Source organism: Cryptomeria japonica, chromosome 3, assembly GCF_030272615.1.
Source record: "Cryptomeria japonica chromosome 3, Sugi_1.0, whole genome shotgun sequence".
Classification (NCBI taxonomy): Eukaryota; Viridiplantae; Streptophyta; class Pinopsida; order Cupressales; family Cupressaceae; genus Cryptomeria; species Cryptomeria japonica.
Window position 1 is genome coordinate 803947071 of NC_081407.1, and position 20275 is coordinate 803967345.

Below are 20275 nucleotides of genomic sequence, written 5' to 3' on the forward strand. Positions count from 1 at the left end.
TACCAGTATTATGTGTCAAGTTTGATTAAGTTATATTTGGGTTGAAATTAATAGACAATTGATTCAGCCCCCCTCTCAGTTGCCTTCGGGTTCTAACATATTTCATGCTATGTGCCTATACTGATGTTGATTGGGCAGGTGATGTAGATGACCAAAAGAGAACTACTAGTGGAGCTTTCTTTTTGGGGAAGAAGTTGGTTTCATGGGCAAGTGAGAAATAGGATGCTATATCTTTATCTACTGCTGAAGTTAAAAACATTGTTTCTGCTAGCAACTGTACTCAGGTAATATGGATGAAGCAGATGTTGAAAGACATTAGAGTTGTGTATGATGAGCCTACTGTTATTTACTATGATAATTCAAGTGATATTAATATTTCCAATAATCTGGTACTTCATTCTAAAACAAAGCATATATCAATTAAGTATCATTTCTTAAGGGAGAAAGTTAGTGATGAGGAAATTAAAATGGAGTATGTATCTACAAAGTATCAAATTACAGATATTTTCACTAAGCCTTTGATTGCAAATGTATTTGTGTATCTGAGAGACAAGTTAGGGGTCTCTACCCCTCCTGATCAAAATTAGGTGCATGGAGGTGCATCAATCTGATGGACTTTAGAGTCTTATCTTCTTATTTGATTTGGTGAGTTGATGTTGCTACTCTACCGGAGTAGTTGGTGTATTGTTTAGATTCTAAGGGAGAGAGATTGTCCTTCTTAGTGGGAGAGAAGCTTGATCAGTTTATATCTTTGGCATTGTTGTCAAAGGGGGAGAGAAACATGTGAAAATCTGCCTTATCTTTGGAGCTTTGCATGCATGATCTTAGGGGGAGTTTGTTGGAATTCACTGGTGTTGATTTATTCCTTTGCATTGATTGTTTTTCACTTTCATATGCTTCCATAAATGAAAAAGGGGGAGATTGTTGGACATTGTTGCTACTAGGATATGTTGTTGTCATTGATGTCAAAATATTCCCGTGTTTTAGTGTTGTAGTGAGTTGTCTTGTTTGTTTCAATTGGGATTTTGTTGATGTGTTGGAGTGGATTTTTTATTTCAGTATGAAGTATCTCTAATTGATTTGGTGTTGGTTTCATGATGTTATTTGATGATTTGATCGAGTTATGGATTCTGGTATGGAGACCAGTTTTTACTATTCAGTGTTGCAATATTCTAGTGATTGATCCGTTGTGCTCCGGTATGATCATATCTTGTGTTCCAGATTTGGGAGATTTTTTGGGATGTTCATGTGCATGTTCATTCTACATGGTTCATGATTTAGTGTTGCGGAAGCTATCTTTCTTATCCGAATTGTTGTTGTTAAGTGTTCTTGAGTGTTAGCGTGTTGACCGATGAAGATTTGAATTTAAGTGGTGTTGGTGCAGCTATTGTAGATGGTTCTAATGTGCTTGTTTGTGTTTCCTAATCATATCCTATTTGCTTTGGTGGTTTGCATTTATTATTGTGCGAGTTATTGAAGATATTTTTGGTTAGTTGATATTCTTCGTGTTATGCTATATTTTTGGTGATATAACATGTTGCGGTTGATCTTGGTGAGATTTCTAGTGGTGGTGTGTGTTTGAGGAATTGATTTAGGTCCATGCTAGTTGTCTATGACATTGTATTGGTCTGGTGGTTAATTTATGTATTGTGTGATATAATTTTGTAATTAGGTGTTAAGGGTTTGGCTACCCTTGTAGTCAAGGTTGATGATTTGTATAAATGGGTGTAATATTCATGTGATTCGGTGATGGTTATTGAGTCTTCATTATCAAAGGGTGGTGTATGTGTGATCAAGTGAATTCATTGTTTGGTGTGGTGTGTTGAGCAAAGATTGGTGAAGGGAAGACATTTGAACTTAACTATAACTCTCATTAGGCATTAGCAGATGCTATTTTTGTAGTTCATCTTTTTTGGAGAATTTATTTGTAAGGTAGTGAACCTTCCGTAAGGGTTGTAGCCTTCTGGGTCATTGTAATTTGAGCAGTGAGCTCTAGGCAGTGTGTCTGAATGCATGTGCACTCCTAATTGTAATATTTACACATACTACTATCGAGTATCATTTGTTGTGGGTAGGTTCATGTTAGTAATTGACACTCATCTGGCTTAGTTGTGTTGTGATTGATGGCAACACACACCATTTTGGGTTTGTCACTTAATCAGTACTCATTGGTATACATTGTTTGGCAACCGACATTCAAGTCAACTGGCACCGACAGGAAAGGGAAATTGGCAAACTAGGAACCGGTATATGAGGCCGACATAGGAGATTAATTTGCTAGGTCTACATGACAACGATCAAGGCATCGGTCTTGAAGTTTAATGAATTTATTTTTTCTTAGGCCAACATGTAAATAAGTTATAATATCATTGTAAGACAACATAAGGCATTTATGTTTGTATTTAGGAAGGGTATTTAAGTTAGTCTGGTTAGGTTATTTTTGTAATGAAAAAAAGGGAAAAAGGATATAGTGATGTGATGTTGTGTGAGAAATCTTGATCGACCGAATGCAAATATAATATCATGTAGACTGGTCTTGGATATTGGTTTAAAGGTTTGGGAAGCAAACCAAGATACTAGTATGGAAGGACACAGTGTAAACCAGTACATACTGTGCTTTAACCGAAACTCATCCAGCATAGCAGATGCACTCTCAGAGTTCAGAATTTTGTTTGTAACTCCATATGTGGTGTTTGTAGTCAGTGAGGCTCCTTTTGTGATGAGCAGTGTGCTCTAGGTTGTTGGCCTTCTTGCATGTGCAGGCCCCTATTGTAATATTTATTCATTTGGCCAGTGGATAGATATAGTGGGTCCCTAATCCCACCGTGGTTTTTCCTCTATGAGGTTTTCCACGTATAAATCTCTATGTTATGGTGTATTCTCTTGTGGTTGTTTCATTTTTATTTGTTGTTATATTCTTTTATGTCTACTATTTATTGAACTGCATTGTCAATAAGGTTAAAATTGACTATATCGGTAGAACACTGATTCACCCCATCCTCTCAATGTTCTTGGATTCCAACAATTGGTATCAGAGCCTGGTGCCTTGAAGTAAGTCTAACAGCTTAAGGAAGATCTTGAATCCAGAATCCATGGATATGAGTCTATAGAAATAACTTGAAGTAGCACTTGAGGACTATGATGTTGAAAGGATGAAGAACATGAAGTTGCAAGATGAATTGGACTCTGCAAAGGAATTCATTCTTACCCTGCAGGAGGGGCTGTCATCTGTTCAAGCTAAAAGGAAATAACTTTTGCAAAATCTGGATGATGAAGAGAAGGATGCCATTAAGGAACAATGCCAGAAGATAAGTCAGGAGAATGGTGTGATGAAGAATGAAATGCAAGCCATGACTATGAGGATGTCCAAGGAGATTGAAGACCAAAAGAAGAATGAAGAAAATCTTAGTAGATCTTTGAAAGACAGATTTGAGGAATGCATAAGGTTCGCACATGAGAATGATGTGTTGAGAATTGAGTTGGTGCAATCAGAGAACAATGAACAAGAGTTGGAAAAAATGATGTCAATTGTAAAAAGTGATCTAAATGTTGTAAATGAATACAAAGAAAAGTTCAGGGTCAATTCTGCAAGGCTTGATGAATTATTGAAGGATCAAAGAGACACTGTAGACACTAGAGGTCTTGGATTTGAGCATGGAGAAAGCTCTGGTACTACAAATAAGAAGAATCCACTTGGCAACTAGAATCAGCAACCGGAATCAGAAATCATCGATAAGGCAACCAAACACACATAAATTTAATGGTAGATTCTTTGTTTACAATAATTTTGGTCATAGAGAAAGTCAATGCAGAAATAGAGCAAATCAAAATAATAATGTTGTTCCTGGTAAGTTTTCAAAATATAATAAGTATGGTCATAGGACAGAAGATTGTAGAATAAATATTAGATGTCATGCATGTGGAAAGTTTAGACATATGGATAATCAATGTAGGTCAAAGAATGGTCAAGGAGTCAACAAGGCAATTCAGAAAAATGATGTCGCTATGCATGCAAAAGAATAGGATATATTGCCAGATATTATAGAAGCAAGAACAATCTGGTAGAAAATGATGAGAAAGGAAAACAAAAGGCTGAAGACATCCGGAAGGAGCATGAGAAAAAATGGGTTAGGAAATTTGAAGATCAACCGGCAAAGACAATCAACCTAGCTACTCAAGCGGCAGAGCAGAATAGTCCTGCACCGACAGGAAACTTATCTGGTAACTAAGGAATTAGCCTTAGGGGGAGCCATATTAATGATGAATCTTGCATTACCCGTGGTAGAGGTCTGAAAGCCTATCTTAGATCTTGGAGAAGAGAGATTGGAGATTCACCAATGCTGAGATAATGGATTTTGAATCTGGTATTATATGCCGACATGCATTAATGACAATGAGAAATTAGGGTTTTCACAGAATAAAAGGGAAATATTGGTTCATTTTTTGATCACTGCATTCAGAGCAAAACAGAGCGAGTGCAAGGCAAAAAAAATAATTTCAAGCGAATTTTCAAAATCTTTCACCGGCGAAGGTTGTGAGGTATTTTATCAGTTTTCGAGCTATCTTTTGTTTGCAATGTCTTTTGGATAATATTCCACTTCGATAGGTGTGGCTACCCCTTTTGTTATCGACATCAAGGACCATCCACACCCTATTTTCAAGCCATTCCCTTAGATTGCAAAGGTTAATGATTCAGTTGGCGAATTTTCTAGGGTTCCTGAAGGAGTTTTGTATGTCGAAGATGTTCGTGCATACATTCACTGTACTTTGGAGGATTTGGGTTCTACTAAAATGAAGAACATGTATATTGACACTTTGTTGAACTAGGATGGGTCGATGAAACTAGAATTTCAAATTTTGAAGGATCAGGGTTTTATCGACATTTTGGAGATGCCAAAATTTGAAGATGAATTGATCTAGTATGCACTGAGCTGAGTCCATGGAAAATTCATATGACTAGAGCGGCCCCACAAGATCACCAAGAAGGTTATTTGTGGGATCACCGATTTACCCTAGACTGGTCCAACCTCTAGAAGGAAGAAGATATCTAACAATGAGGTGGAGAAGTTAACTGGTGCAACATCTAACAATCGGTCAATGAGAATTAGCACTATTAGAGACAAAGTAGCTCAATATGCAAGCATGATCATCAGTTACAAGGTAACCTAATTAAATTGGTTGAATTCTATTTCCAATTCATGCATTTACTATGCTCACAAAATGATTAAGGAGAATGAAAAGCTATATCTATGTCAATGGATGTGTGATGAATTGATAAATAACCTAGGAAAGATTAAGGGTGAGAAGAAGGGTATTTTCCGGTATGGCAACCTTGTTATCTATTTAATGCTTTTCTTTTTGAATGAGTTACCCAGAACTGGTAAGACCCAATGGGCATTTGATATACTAGTAGCAAAATAAATCAAAGATTCTATAAGGAATATGGGACAGGATAGGCACTCCATTCTTTGGGGTTATTTCAAATCATTCTAGAAGACAATGAAGAAGAGAGAAATAGTCCCAAAGCATATAGTTGACAAATACTCAATTGAAATTTGTTTTATGGTAAAGAACAATGAAACATTGATGGAGGCAATGCAACCAAGGAATATTTGGATAAAAGAAATGGGCTATGAGGTAGATGCTGAGATCTTGGAATTGTATGCCAAAATTCTTATTGATGCACCAGTTGATGAAGCAGAGAAATCTTTTGGGACTGCAAAGAAAAAAGAAACTAAAGTTGAAATTGGACTCAGCAAAAAGAAAAGGGAAGGAAAGATCAAGAAGGTTGGGGAAGTTGTGCAGAAGATGTCCTCTAAGATAAAATAGATCATAGGAAAAGCTGAAGGGTCATCTCTGACAGCAGTGTTGGCTTCACTGATAGCTATAACCGGAAAAGGTGTAGTAAAGAGGAAGAAAATGGAGACTTATATTGCCCCTGTTACATCCAGTTTTGATATAGATGTTGTGTCCTCACAGATTTCCAAAACTTTTATCAAGATACCAAGGAAGAAGGTTGAGGAAGTAAAGAAGCAGAAAGTGAAGGTTACCCCTCCGACAGCACCAAAGAAAATTTTTAAGGAGAGGAAGCCCACAGAGAAGAGGAAACCGGTTAAGGAGTATACTTCTACTCCCAACAAGAAGAAGAAATCAGATGTAGATATTGCTCTTGAATCTGGTAAGAGTATTGAAGTCATTCCTCCTCTTTTAGTTGCTGAGTTGATTGATCAAATCACTAAAGATGGAATGTTGAGTAATGTACAACATTACTATGTACATATGAATGTTAAGGAGCAAATTGAGATAGAGGAATCAGTATTGTTGTACTTAGACATATACAAGAAAGAACTTCTAGAGATTGAAAAATAGATACTGGTAGATTTGTATAAAAAGATAGATGCTAGAGGGTTATTTGTGGTTGAAGAGGATAGACACAAAGGCATGAGAATTGTTAATTGTTTGTGGTGATATAATTGATGAAGAGATACAACAATGTTTAGAGTTTGCAAATAAATCACTTTTTTGAAGCAAACATTGACATGTGAGTCTCATGGTAGGTAGAGTGAATGAGATAGTTAAGGAGACACATGAGGCTTGGGTAAAATTCTTTGTAGATAAACCAAGATTCTTTACATCACCAGAAGTACTTCAAAATTCTAACACTTCAGACATCTCGGTAGATGATAAGGGGAACGGTAAATTGGGAATGGATACATCAGTTTTGGATCATAAAATATACGAGGATATTTCTCTGATAGAACCACTTGTACCTAATATAGAGACATCGATAGATAACATTGAAACTGTACAGGATAAGCTGGATACATTGGAACAGGTCATTCTGGATATAGAGGTTATTGATGTGGAAACAAAAAAAAAGCAAGTTGAGGATATTGAACCTCCGGCACCAAATGTACATACTAAAGAGGTTAAGGTTGAAAAGGTTACTGCACCAAGTGGTGAAGCCACCAGTGCAGGTCATGAGGTTGAATCTTCCTGGAAGATTTTGGATAGTTATTCATTGTTGGAACTTGAATCATCCAGTCAAGTTGATTTTGCACAGAAGAATATTGAGTAGTTGAGCAGTTTTGAATTGATGTATATTGTAGCTCAGAAGTTAAGGAAGGAATGGATTGAAGATATGTAGGTTATTGAGCAGGCCATTCCGGTTTTGTAGTAGCTTGCACCGGAATATAAGGTAGATCAGATTGGAAGTCCATCTGGTAAACTAAAAGGTTTGACTAAGCATATTTCCAAAAAGTTTAAAACTTTTCAATAGGTATCAAACCAACAATTGATTGAGCGGTATAATGTAGCCCAGAAGGTGACTTTTGATAGCATTATTTCATCTAACAAGGCTAAGTTGACAAATGAGATATCAAAGGTTGATGTGGATCTAAATGATTGTAGCAATATATATAGGTATTGTACTAACAACAAACCTTGAGGTGAAATTAAAGGTGGCAAAGACCCGATTAGAACATTTGGCTAACAGTTTTGATGGTACTTAGACACTGACCAGTAGCATTGATGATTAGATTTTGTTTTATAGAGTCTGAGATTTATGCATTATAGAAGGACATGGATAGACTAATCCAACATGCAAGGGAATTAAGAGGTTTGGTGAGTCCTCAATTGAACACTCTGTTACTTCACAAGAGGGAAAACGTAGAGTTAATGAATAAACCTACTCTGGCAGACCTATCAGGAGAAAAGCTTCATGCATATAGTCTTAATGGTTTTGTATCCATTTTGAGCACATTGAAGACATGTTGGGATGAATACTTAGGATTTTTTAAGAATGCTTACCTAGATATTTTTAATTATATCTAGATCCGGTAATCACATTTTGGTTTGTACATAATTTAATTTCTTATTCTTTTTTTTGCCCTGGTCTTTGGCATTGTTGTCAAAGGGGGAGACGTTGATGTGAAAAATGATTGGGACATGAGAAGTAATGTATAGCTCAGGGGGAGCAGTCTTCCAATAGTTTTCTGAGATCAGTTTTGGAGTTTTTGGTAGGGAATCAAATCAATACTTCAGTGATCTATTTTTCACATGAGTATTGTCATCAATGCCAAAGGGGGAGTTTGTTGGCAATTGACACTCATTTGGCTTAGTTGTGTTGTCATTGATGGCAACACACACCATTTTGGGTTGGTCCCTTAACTGGTACTCACTGGTATACATTGTTTGACAATCGGCATTCAAGTCAACCGACACCAGCAGGAAAGGGAAACTGACAAACTAGAAACCGGTTTATGAGGTCGACACAGGAGATTGGTCCGATAGGTCTACATTGCAACGATCAAGGCATCGGTATTGAAGTTTAATGAATATTTTTTTGCTTAGGCCGACATAAAAATAAATTGTAATATCATTGTAAGCTGACGTAAGGCATTTATGTTTGTATTTGGGAAGGGTATTTAAGTCAGTCTAGTTAGGTTATTTTTGTAATGAAAAAAAGTGAAAAAGGATATAGTGATGTGATGTTGTGCGAGCAATCTTGATTGACAGAATGTGAATGTAATATTCTATATTTGGTCTTGGATATTGGTTTAAGGGTTTGGGAAGCGAAGTAAGATACTGGTAAGGAAGGACATAGTGTAAACTAGTATAGACTATGCTTTAACCGAAACTCATCCAGCATAGCAGATGCACTCTCAGAGTTTAGAATTTTGTTTGTAACTCAATATGTGGTGTTTGTAGTCAGTGAGGCTCCTTTTGTGATGAGCAGTGTGCTCTAGGTTGTTGGCCTTCGGGCATGTGCAGGCCCCTATTGTAATATTTATTAATTTGGTTAGTGGATAGATATTGTGGGTCCCCAATCCCACCGTGGTTTTTCCTCTTTGAGGTTTTCCACGTATAAATCTTTATTTTATGGTGTATTCTCTTATGGTTGTTTTATTTCTACTTGCAGTTATATTCTTTTATGGTTACCAATTATTGAAGTACATTGTTAATAAGGTTAAAATTTACTATATCGACAAAACACTGATTCACCCCCCCTCTCAGTGTTCTTGGATTCCAATAGTTCCAACCATGGTTTCTCCCTTAATTGGGTTTTCCACATAAAAAATATTAGTGTCATATGTGTTGATATTATTGATGTTATCTTTCTTTTTTCTACAGTTGACCAAATATGAGATTGTGCTTAATTTGTTTAATCCGGTGAAAACTGATTCACCCCCCCTCTCAGTTTTCCTTCTTTGTTGTTGCCAACATCCACTCCATCTCTCTAACCATCCATCCATGTCTCTTTACCAACCTCTCTCCCCACTCTATCTCTCTCACATCTAGCCCTCACTCTTGGTGCATGGCACCTCTTGGTTTTGGATTTTGTTTATTGTTTGTGTGTTGGTAGATGGTCCTACACCCTAGAATGGTATTTTGAATAAGTGTGGATCTTTAAAACCTATGAATGTAATAAAGAACCTCTTGTAAGGTCAGTTGGCCCTAGGTCATTTATAAACCAAGTGACCAACTCTGACCATGGGTTCATCTAGGGTAGGAGGTATGTTGTTAAGTTGTACCCTAAGTTTTTTTAGGATTAGGATTGGTCTAAAAGTCCATTAGGGACTTTGGAATGTCAAAATTGAAAAGTTGTCAAAAGATGTAAAAAGTTGCTAAGCAACATTTCTCCATCGATTCGAAAAGAAGTTCCAACGGTCCTAACAAATTGAAAATTAGTTGTAGCTATATACGGTGAAAATGGATAAAACAATAATAATATTGAAAGGCTAAATGAATTCAACCACAAAACCCTAGCCTAACAACAAAAAAGATCCACCATAACATATGAAGATTACCTAAGACAATGCAAATCAAATGAAATCACAAATATTATACCATCATATGTCCCATAGGGTTTGGATCTCCATTCTTCCTATCTCCATTGATCTTGCTTGATATATTTGCTCTCAGATTTTATGTGCACAAGAGCTCAACAAAGAACAGAATGTGGTTGCAAGTAGGATCACATATGAAAGGTGTAGTGTAGTCAAGTGCATAAATTGATTAGCCAGGGTTTGATAATGAAGGAAGCATCTCCTTATAGAAGACACCATAATAAATGGAGGGATAAGATTGAGAGGTGTAAAAATAGGTCGGCTATGATTAGAGGGTAGGTAAAGAAAATAATAAAATAATGAAAAAGGTAGGTAGTGTATGAATTAAGAGATGAATGACATATGTCATGGGTAGAAAAGGTTAATGAATTAATTAAATAAACAAAGATTTATTTAATTAATAGAAGAAGTGGGATCAATTAAATAAATAAGAGATTTATTTAATTTAAGAAAAAGGATAATTTAAATAAATAAATGTATTTATTTAAATGAGAAATATGGCTAGAAGAGGATAAATGAATGAATTAATTAAATAAATATTTATTTAATTAGACTGGACAATTTTAGGTGTCTACATTTTGCCCCTCTTTGAGACAATGCAGCTTGTCGCGTTGTTTCAAAGAAGATAATATGAACTAATACAAAGTTGCCCCAAGATGGGAATGATATGCCCCCTCGAGAGATTGGATGAAAATGTCTGAAAAGATCACAAACAATCTCTCGATGAGAAAGAAAGGCTAGAATGGACTGACCAGATAGGATAGAGTGACAGAGTCACGAGATAATGAAGACTGACTTAGGAAATGAGGGCCAGGGCTAGGGCTATGGTAGTCTATAAGATAGACCATGAGGGGAAAACATCCTCATTGTCATCCACACATCCAAGAGATTAGAGTGCAGAGCGAGATAGAGCAACAGTAGTTAGCAGTGATGGCATTGATTCACAGATTCGATCGCGTTCGCCGATTTCAGAGGCCACTAGATGTAGGGGAGCCAGTAAGTACCACAAAACCTCTTTGTACTTTGTCACAATAAATGTTGCCATTAATGCATCTTAGGTAGCACAATAAATGCATGTTTAAGAAATGTCAAAAATGTCCAAAAACATGTAGGTGTGTCTGCATAGGTGCCAGGTGCATCTATATTGGCGAGGTGCATCTGTGTTTGTGCTAGGCGTGTCTATGTTGGGAAAAGCATCTATGCCAAATGCGAGAACGTTTGCGTTGTTTAGGCATGTTTGTGAAATGTGGGCACGTTTGTGCAGGACAGGCACGTCTGTGTAGAGCATAGGCACATCTGTGTATTTCAGGCACGTTTGTGTAGAGCAGGCGCGTTTATGCAGTCTATAAGCGCATATATGTCATGAAGGCACATTTATGTCATGAAGGCACATTTATGTCTTCAAGGTCAAATCGACAGTTCTGTGATGAACATACATTGTCGATTGGATAAGCTGCTGAGAGGATACACTCAAGCAGGTCCTCTAGGGAAGACTAGGATAGCAGATAGGGCTAGGATTGACAATTCTGTGATAGAACATACGTTGCCAGTTAGTAAACTACTCAAGAGGATTCACTCAAGTAGAGGCCCTAGGATAGGATAGATCAAGGCACTTTGTGATGAACAGTGAGTACCAAGACATAGTACTTTGTGATGAATAGGGAGTACTAAAATATGAGTAGCACTTTGTGATGAACAGTGAGTGCAAATGTGAGCAACACTTTGTGATGAATAGTAAGTGTCACTAGAATAGAGTACCATATGCACTTAGAGAAAAAGTAGCATTTTGTGATGAACAGTGAATGCCACTATGACTGACATGTCTGATTTGCTTGACTGCAGGAGTATTTGCCTATGCTGGAGTCATGAGAGAGATTCCTATCGACTCAGAGGTTGTGATCAGAGTTGACATTCGAGGACAGAGTTGCCATTGAGGGTATGCGTTTGCGACATATTATGTATGTGCCTGAGTTTCCAGCGAACCTAGGGTTGCTGACTGCACTGGCTGAGATATGGCACTCAGAGACTTGTACATTTCATTTACCGATGGGTGAGATGACAGTCACCTTAAAGGATGTTTACAGGATTCTGCGGGTACCGATCAATGGGGAGTTGATTCCTTATGATCAAGAGGGAGATAGGGAGGCCCTAAGATGAGTGTTTCAGGATCTAGGCCTAGAGATAAGAGTTGGACATGTGGCATGGGACACGATGATAGCGACAGTATTGGCACTACCAACAGTGCTAGGAGGAGTGATCAGTGGGTTCCCGTGTATCAGTTTTGTACCATTTTGTATTATGATGTAGACACCTCCAGGTGATTGTAGCCATATGATTTTGACATCATTGTATCATGACACTTTATATATATATATGAGATGATTCATCTTTGCGGCAGCTATATGCATGTGTACCTATGTGATGTTGCTTTGATGTGATTTATGATGATGATTATGATATGGATGCAAATATGTATATGAGGAAATGAAATATTTTTGTTCTTTTATGTTTTTAATATGTTATGCATGATGAAAATGTGAATGTATGAAATGCTAATGAATATGATAATACAAATGATTATTTACATGATGAAAATATAAAATGTGCTAACATGTGTTGTGTGCAGGATGTGATGCAATTGTAATTGTGATAACTATATGTATGTATGAAATGCTTATGTGTGGTAATGCAGGTGCAACTACATGAAATGCAAATGCTTTTTGGTGTGTCATTATACTCAGTCATGTGATAGCAGGCTACATGGACTCAATAAGGATGATGGAAGTCAATCAAGAAAGGGGGATGAAAGATAGAAGATATGGAAGTGAAAGAGCTTCTTGTGTGTTATCATCATTGAGCTTTATTATGGCAAGTAGGTTATGACAATCTAGGCATATGTTTGACCTAGAAAGTCATTGTACCCATTTGCATGGAGATAAGACAGTTGCAAACAAGGAATGCCCCAGTTCACACTAGACTCATAGTATCCTCATATCCTTGGACAAGTCATAGCATTACTAAGTGACAATCCACAGACAACAAAGAAAATAGGTGACAATACCCCATCCTCACCTTTCTAGTCAAAGACATCCTGGAGATAAAATCTCTAGTCAGAGACATCCCGAAAAAGCTAAAAGACATGTCACCAGAAAGATAAAATCAAAAGTAAACCAAGACTCGACACCAACATCCACTGTAGTCCTTGAGTTTAGTGTCTCTTGTCACTTGTATAAGTCTTATTTGATTGTGGTCACAATGTTTACTTTCACAAAAAAGATAGATAGCACTGAACCATATGTTGTCTGAGTCTGTCGAAAGATTTGATTTGTTGAAGCCCATTTTTGTTGTTGTGTCTCATCTAAAACTAGCTAAATCCATGAAACTGATACTTTATTGCGGATCTGTGATGCAAATGTTGCTTTATTGCAGATTGTGTGCGGATAGACTGAAGAAAACTGGAAGAAAATGTACTCCTTGAAACGTGCAATGCTCTTAGTTCCACACCCATCACTAGATGTAGGATTTGCCTTAGCCACAGATAGGAGCTGATTTATTATGGATGGAAAAAAGGGGCGAAAAGGAATGTTTATTATGAATGGGTAACCAATCTTGAGTAGATCAATGACAAGCCATGATGGGAACGTGTAAAGTTTATTATGAATGAATAGGTCGTGAGTGTGTGCAAAGTGAAAGGATGAAATGGAATCCTGAAGGAGGGAGGAGCAATGTCTCTACACATGGCGCCGGTGACCCAGTTTTCACCATGGTACTTGCCCAGGGTGCCACCGAAGTGGTTTTCACCATTGGATGAACTTATTTCTCTTTACTTTTTTTATTTTTGATTTTTTTGTTGTCACAAGGCGCTTGTTTGCCAGGTTTTCACCAAGTAACGATTTTTTGTTTTATGATTTTTTTGTATTTTGAATTAGGATACTCCAAAGAGCTATGTGTAAAACCTGCGAAGGTACATGCTATTGATAGGATCCTCTAAAGGTTCACCCTCTGTGGTTGAGAGCTGATATGCACCAGATCCATATGCTTCTGTAATGATGTAAGGACCAAGCCAGTTTGGTTCGAACTTGCCCTTCTTCTCTCTGTCTTGCTGATTTTTTGGGTTTTCTCTGAGAACCAAATCACCTACCTCAAATGTGTGAGGCTTGACCTTGTGACTGTAGCTGCGACTCATTCATTTTTGATAAGCCTTGAGATGATTAAAAGAAGTTTGTCTTAGTTCATCCAATAGTTCAAGTTCTTGTAAGCGAGAGACCCTATAGTCTTCAAAATTGATAATTTTTTGCAAAGAGACTCGTAAAGAGGGTAGCTCAACCTCAATAGGCAAGATAGCTTCAATTTCATAGACAAGTGAATAGGGTGTAGCTCCTGTAGGTGTGCAAACACTTGTGCAGTAGGCCCAAAGTGTGGGATTAAGTTGGATATGCCAATTATGGCCAGCGTCGTCGACTGTCTTTTTTAAGATTTAAAGGATTGTTTTATTAGATGCCTCAGCTTGACTGTTACCTTGGGGGTAATATGGTGTGGAGAAACGATGGGAAATATGGAAGCGGTCACAGAGTTATGAACATCCTGATTTTTGAAGGGATGCCCGTTATCGGTGATAATGGAAACAGGAATACCGTATCGACAAATGATATTGTTGAGAATGAATGTAGCAATTTTTTTTCCAGTGACTTGCATGAGAGGCATGACTTTGATCCATTTTGTGAAATATTCTGTGGCAGTGATAATGAGTTTATGACCATTGGAGGATGGAGGGTGAATCTTGCCTATGAGATCGAGTCCCCACTGACAGAAGGGCCAAGGAGTCGCAATTGGTTGAAGTTCTTGTGCTGGCGCATGAATGAGGTCTCCATGAAGTTGACACTGCTTACATTTCTTGACAACCTGATATGTGTCTTTTTCCATATTGGGCCAGTAATATCCAATCCTGAAAATTTTCTTGGCTAAGGTAGGACCACTTGAATGTGGACCACATATCCCTTCATGTACTTCACGTAACGCAATCTGAGCTTCGTCGCTTTCCAAACATCTAAGAAGAGTGCCATCTAGACCTCGATGGTATAGGATATCAGCTAAAATGACATATCGAGAAGATTGATGAATGAAAGTGCGACATTGGTTATTGGATAGGTCAGGAGGAAAGGTATTATCACAAAGGTATGTGAAAATGGAACCATATAACTGGGACTCAGGACCGACGACACATATCATCTCAGTAGGAATGATCTCATATGAAGGAACCAAAAGGTTATCCACCAAGAACTCATAGCGGGTCTCATTCAGAGGTAGATCGATTAGTGAAGCAATTGTAGCCATGGCATCCGTGGCTTGATTCTACTCTCTTGGTATCTGCTCAAAGTCTAACTTTGTTAAATGTTGTTTTAGGTCATCCACCACTCTTTTGTAAGGCATTAATTTCTTATCCTTTGTTTGGTAATCATTAGTTGCTTGACGAATTACAAGTTGAGAGTCCCTAAAAACATGAAGTTCCTGGATCTTCCACTGAATTGCAATCCATAATCCAATTGTTAATGCCTCATATTCTGTTATGTTATTAGTGTAGGGAAATGATAATCGATATGATTTTGGTATAGAATCCCCTTGAGGAGTTATGAAGAGGATGCCAGCTCCTACCCCATGCTATGTGTATGAGCCATCAAAGTATAGTTGCCATGGCTTTGCTTGTGACACTGTTAAGATGGCTTCGTTTGGAAATTCTAAAATTAGAGGAACATCATCTATCATGGGGGCATCTGCTAACTAATTTGCGATAGATTGTCCTTTTGTTGCTTTTATGTCCACATACTCGATGTTGAATTCACTTAGGATCATTAGCCATTTGGCTAGTCACCCAGTAAGTGTTGCTTTATTGAGAAGGTATTTCAATAGATCGATCCGTGCAACTAACTTAGTCTTATGAGTTAGCATGTAATGTTGTAATTTCTGTGAAGTAAAGACCACAGTGAGACATGCATGCTCAATTGGTATGTAGTTTAGTTCATATCCCACCAATGTGCGACTGATATATTATACTCCCTTTTCTTTGCCCTCAACAACTTGTTGTGCTAAGAGTGCCCCTAATGTAGTTGAAGTAGTTGATATGTATAGTAATAAAGGCTGACCTGGAACTGGTGGCATCAAAACTGGTGGATTTAGAAGATAATCTTTGAGTATCTGGAAAGCCTGTTGACAATTATCATCCCATTTGAATTTGATGTTTTTATGTAGCAAGTGCTGAAAGGGATTGCATTTATCTGCAAGTTGTGCTATGAATCTTCGTATGGATTGAAGTCTCCCTTGCAAAGATCAAAGTTGACTGATGTTTCATGGTGGTTGCATCTCTAGGATGGCCTTGAATTTTACTGGATCGGATTCAATTCCTCTTTTTTATACAATGAATCCTAGGAGCTTCCCGGAGGTTACTCCAAAGACACATTTCTTGGGATTTAATCTTACTTTATATTTTTCCAACTGATCAAAGACGACTGAAAGTATGTCCAAATGTGTATCTCTGTCTATTGATTTTCCAAAGAGGTCATCAACATAATCTTCCATAGTAACGTGGATGAGATCATGAAAGATAGTAGTCATGGCTCTTTTATATGTAATGCCTGCATTTTTTAGCCCAAAGGGCATGACATTCCAGTAGAAGGTTCCCCAAGGACAAGTAAATGCCATTTTGTGCTGATCCTTGGATGCAATTTTTATTTGATTGTAACTATAGAATCCATCCATCAAAGATAACATCGCATGACCTACTATGAGATCGATGATCAAGTCAATATTTGGTAATGGAAAATCATCCTTAGGACATGCTTTGTTGATGTCTTTGAAATCTGTACATATTCTGATGCTACGATCTGGTTTACTGATAGGCACTAAGTTGGAGATTCATTCGGGATAATCAATTGGGCATATGAATCCGACGTCCAATAATTTCTCATGTTTTGCTTTGACTAGTAATGCCACTTGTGGATGCATCTTTCTTAATTTCTGTTTCACTGGTTTTGCCCCTAGTTTAAATATCAAATGATGCATTACCAAATCTGGATCCAATCCAGGCATATCAGTGTATGACCATGCAAAGTTGATTTGTCGTTCCATGAAGAAACTTATGAATTTTGACCTTTCTGACTCTGTCAAAGATTGAGCCAGGAATATGTTGTGTGGAACTTCTTTTGTACCAATGTTTGTTTTGATAGTCTCCTCTACCAACATGGATGACTTTTCCTCATATGATGCTAGGAGAATGTCGAGCCTTCCATCTTTGGGTGCCTCAAAGAGGCTTTCGCCCTCAGATATGTCCTTTCTTTTTACTTTTTTGGAGTCAGACAATGCAACAACGTGGTTTTCGCCATAAGACCCTTGATTTGTTTTTATTTTTATATTTTTGCGACTGGAAGGTCTGACACCCTCACCAAAATATGCCATGTTGTTGAGTTCTATAGTGTATCCCGCTTTATGGTCCCCAGGGAGAAGATCCTCTCGTATGCCAAGATAGTCAATAAGGGCTTCATCATTTTGGAATGTGTCAAACTATGCAGGTCCTTCATGGTCCCAGTCAATAAGTTGGTGGTGAACAAGGGGAAGGCCTTTGATGTCTTCAAAGTTAGCGGGGTTAAGAGTGAAGATGCAGTTATATTCAGGTATGTCGAGGTAGTTATCGAGGTCATTGTTGGCACTCTCCTCATCAGTCTCGATCGTGAACGAATCCAAATTATCATCACTAGTAGCGCATTCTGGGATAGGTGTTCTCATTCTATGTGATTTCAACCTAGGACCTAGAGGCAAAGACTATATGGGATCCTCTGGGGTTGTTTCTTGACCAACTTTGAATTTTCTATTAAATTCCTCTTCTTCTGTTGGTTCACTTGGTTCTCTGAATGTCTCAATGAGCTCATAGTCACTAGAGGATTTGTTTGAACCCCATTCCCATTCATTGGAGTATGTGGAATAGCGATTTTCTTGTTGAATTTTGGCAGCTTTGATTTGTAATGCTTCTTTTGTCTTTTGAGTATGAACCTTGGAAGTCATGAAACCAAATCCTTTGGAATGTTCCTTTTTGAGTGTCAATTCAGGTTGTAAAGGCTCAATGATGCCTTCTTTTCTTAATCCAAGAGGACTTTTTCCATCATACCCAAATTTTTGTAGGATCTTGAACCCTTTGCCATACTTTTCACATGGTATGCTGATATGATCTTGCGTATCATTTTCAGGGTCTTTGTAAAGCATTTTGTATAAGTCTTCTTCTTCCACTTCACCCCATTTTTGGAAGATTGTAGGATCCCATTTAAGTGTAATGATAGATACCCGCTTAGTAGGATGTGATCATCCATAATCTTTTGGTGAATTCATGACTTGTTGTAAGTACATGGTTTGATTCAAAGTGTATTCACCCATACCCTTGTCATGGAATTTCCCTTTAAGCTCACCTTGTTTTGATGTCAAAGGTTTTAATGACTCAGGATCAATGTATGCAAAAGAAGGAACAACTTCCCTATTACTTGGGATGATCATTTCAGTTTTCGGTCTCAAGTTATTGCAGTATATGAATGGATTAGGATCTCCATTAACTATTATTTCAACTCCATTGTGAGGAAACTTGATGCATTGGTGATATGTAGATGGGACCGCCCTCATTTCATGAATCCAAGGATGTCCTAGCAATATGTTGTATGTGAGATCAAGATCTAGTACTTGACAAACCACATCCTTTGTAGCTGGACCAACTCAAAGAGGTAAGGTGACTGTGCCTTTGGATGAACGCTCTTCATCATCATATGCTTTGATGGTAATTTTGTTTGTAGAATTCACAGCTTTGTCAGAATATCCCAATTGTTTAATAGTGCTCAATGTATAAATGTTTAGACCTGCTCCTCCATCTATTAGGACTCATTTGATTCTATGTTTGTGTATGAAGGATTCAATGTGTAATGGTGCATTATGTGGCTAACTTATAAAGGCATCATCAGCTTCTATGAATGTAAGAGAGTGTGGAATGGAAAGGTATCTGACCATGGATTGAAACTGGTCCACATTCAGATCAGTAGGAATGACAATGTCTCTCAAGATTTTGTCAAGAATAGCTTTATGTGCGGGGGATATGCGTAAGAGCTCAAGGATTGAGATAAGCATGGGTGTCTTCCCTAACTGTTCTACAAGGTCATACTTAGGTTTGGTTGACAAAGAAGCAGTGTTTTTAGCTGGGGCACCTTGCAAAGTGAATTTACCTTGAAGAGTTGTGACATTACATTTAGAGGTAGGTTCGGAAGAAGATCCAATTCCTTTTAGGACAATCTTGGGTCTCTGGGTAGAATTCTCAAGGGTTTTGTCCTTGATGATAATAGTAGAGACATAATTATCCATTGAAATGTGATTGATAGTTGAATCATAGTTATAGGATGCTCTAGTATAGTTGGTCTGGTCATCTATGGTTGCATCTTTTCCCTTGTCATGTTTTGGGAATGGTTCCTTAAACATCTCATGTTCTTGATTGGATGAGTGTCCTTCAATCTCATTGTCACCTCTATCAATGAGATCTTGTATGATGTTCTTCAGTTGATGACGATTTCCTATTTTATGACCCTTGCTCTTGTGAAATTCACAATACTCATCATCATTCCACTAATTTGGTTTGACCTTTGGCTCATATGGAGGAGAATCTGGAATTGTGATTACTTTGTTTGGCACTAGCTTTTTGAAAACTGACTCTAGTGGTTCTCCCAATGGGGTGTACTTCCTTCATGATCTAGAAGTTGTTTGAGTATTCACTTGATTGTTTGTAGAGCTTGATCCCAAAAAAATGATTTTGGGATGCACTGTATTGGCATCAACAACACCATCATTGACTGTGTTCTTGTTTTTATTCCAAAATCTTGGATTATCTTTTCCTTTAAAGTCATTTTTGTTTTCCTTGAATATCTTAATGACTCCTTGTTCAATTAGGACCTTGTCTATTGCTAAGCCTTTTTCAATGACATCCTTGAAGGTGGACAAACAAAATTTCCTTAGATCATAGCCAATGTCTTTGTTAACATTCTAGGTGAACATCTCTACCATTTGTTTTTGTGGAATTTCACAAGAGCATCTGCTAGCTAGATTCCTCCATCTTTGTAAAAATGATGAAAAAGACTCTCCATCCTTTTGCTTGGTGTTGCACAAAGTAGTGACTGATATGTCTGTCTCTATGTTGTATGAGAAATGTTGGATAAATGTCTCCGATAAGTCACCCCATGACTTAATTCCAGGTGGAAGTTGGGAGAACCATTCCATAGCTTGATCACCTAAGCTTTGTGGGAATAATCTCATCAAATATGTCTCTTCCAAAGCTACCTCAATGCAAGTTGTGAAAAACTATCTTATGTGTGCCTTAGATTCCCCTTTTCCTTTATACTTATCAAACTTCGGTG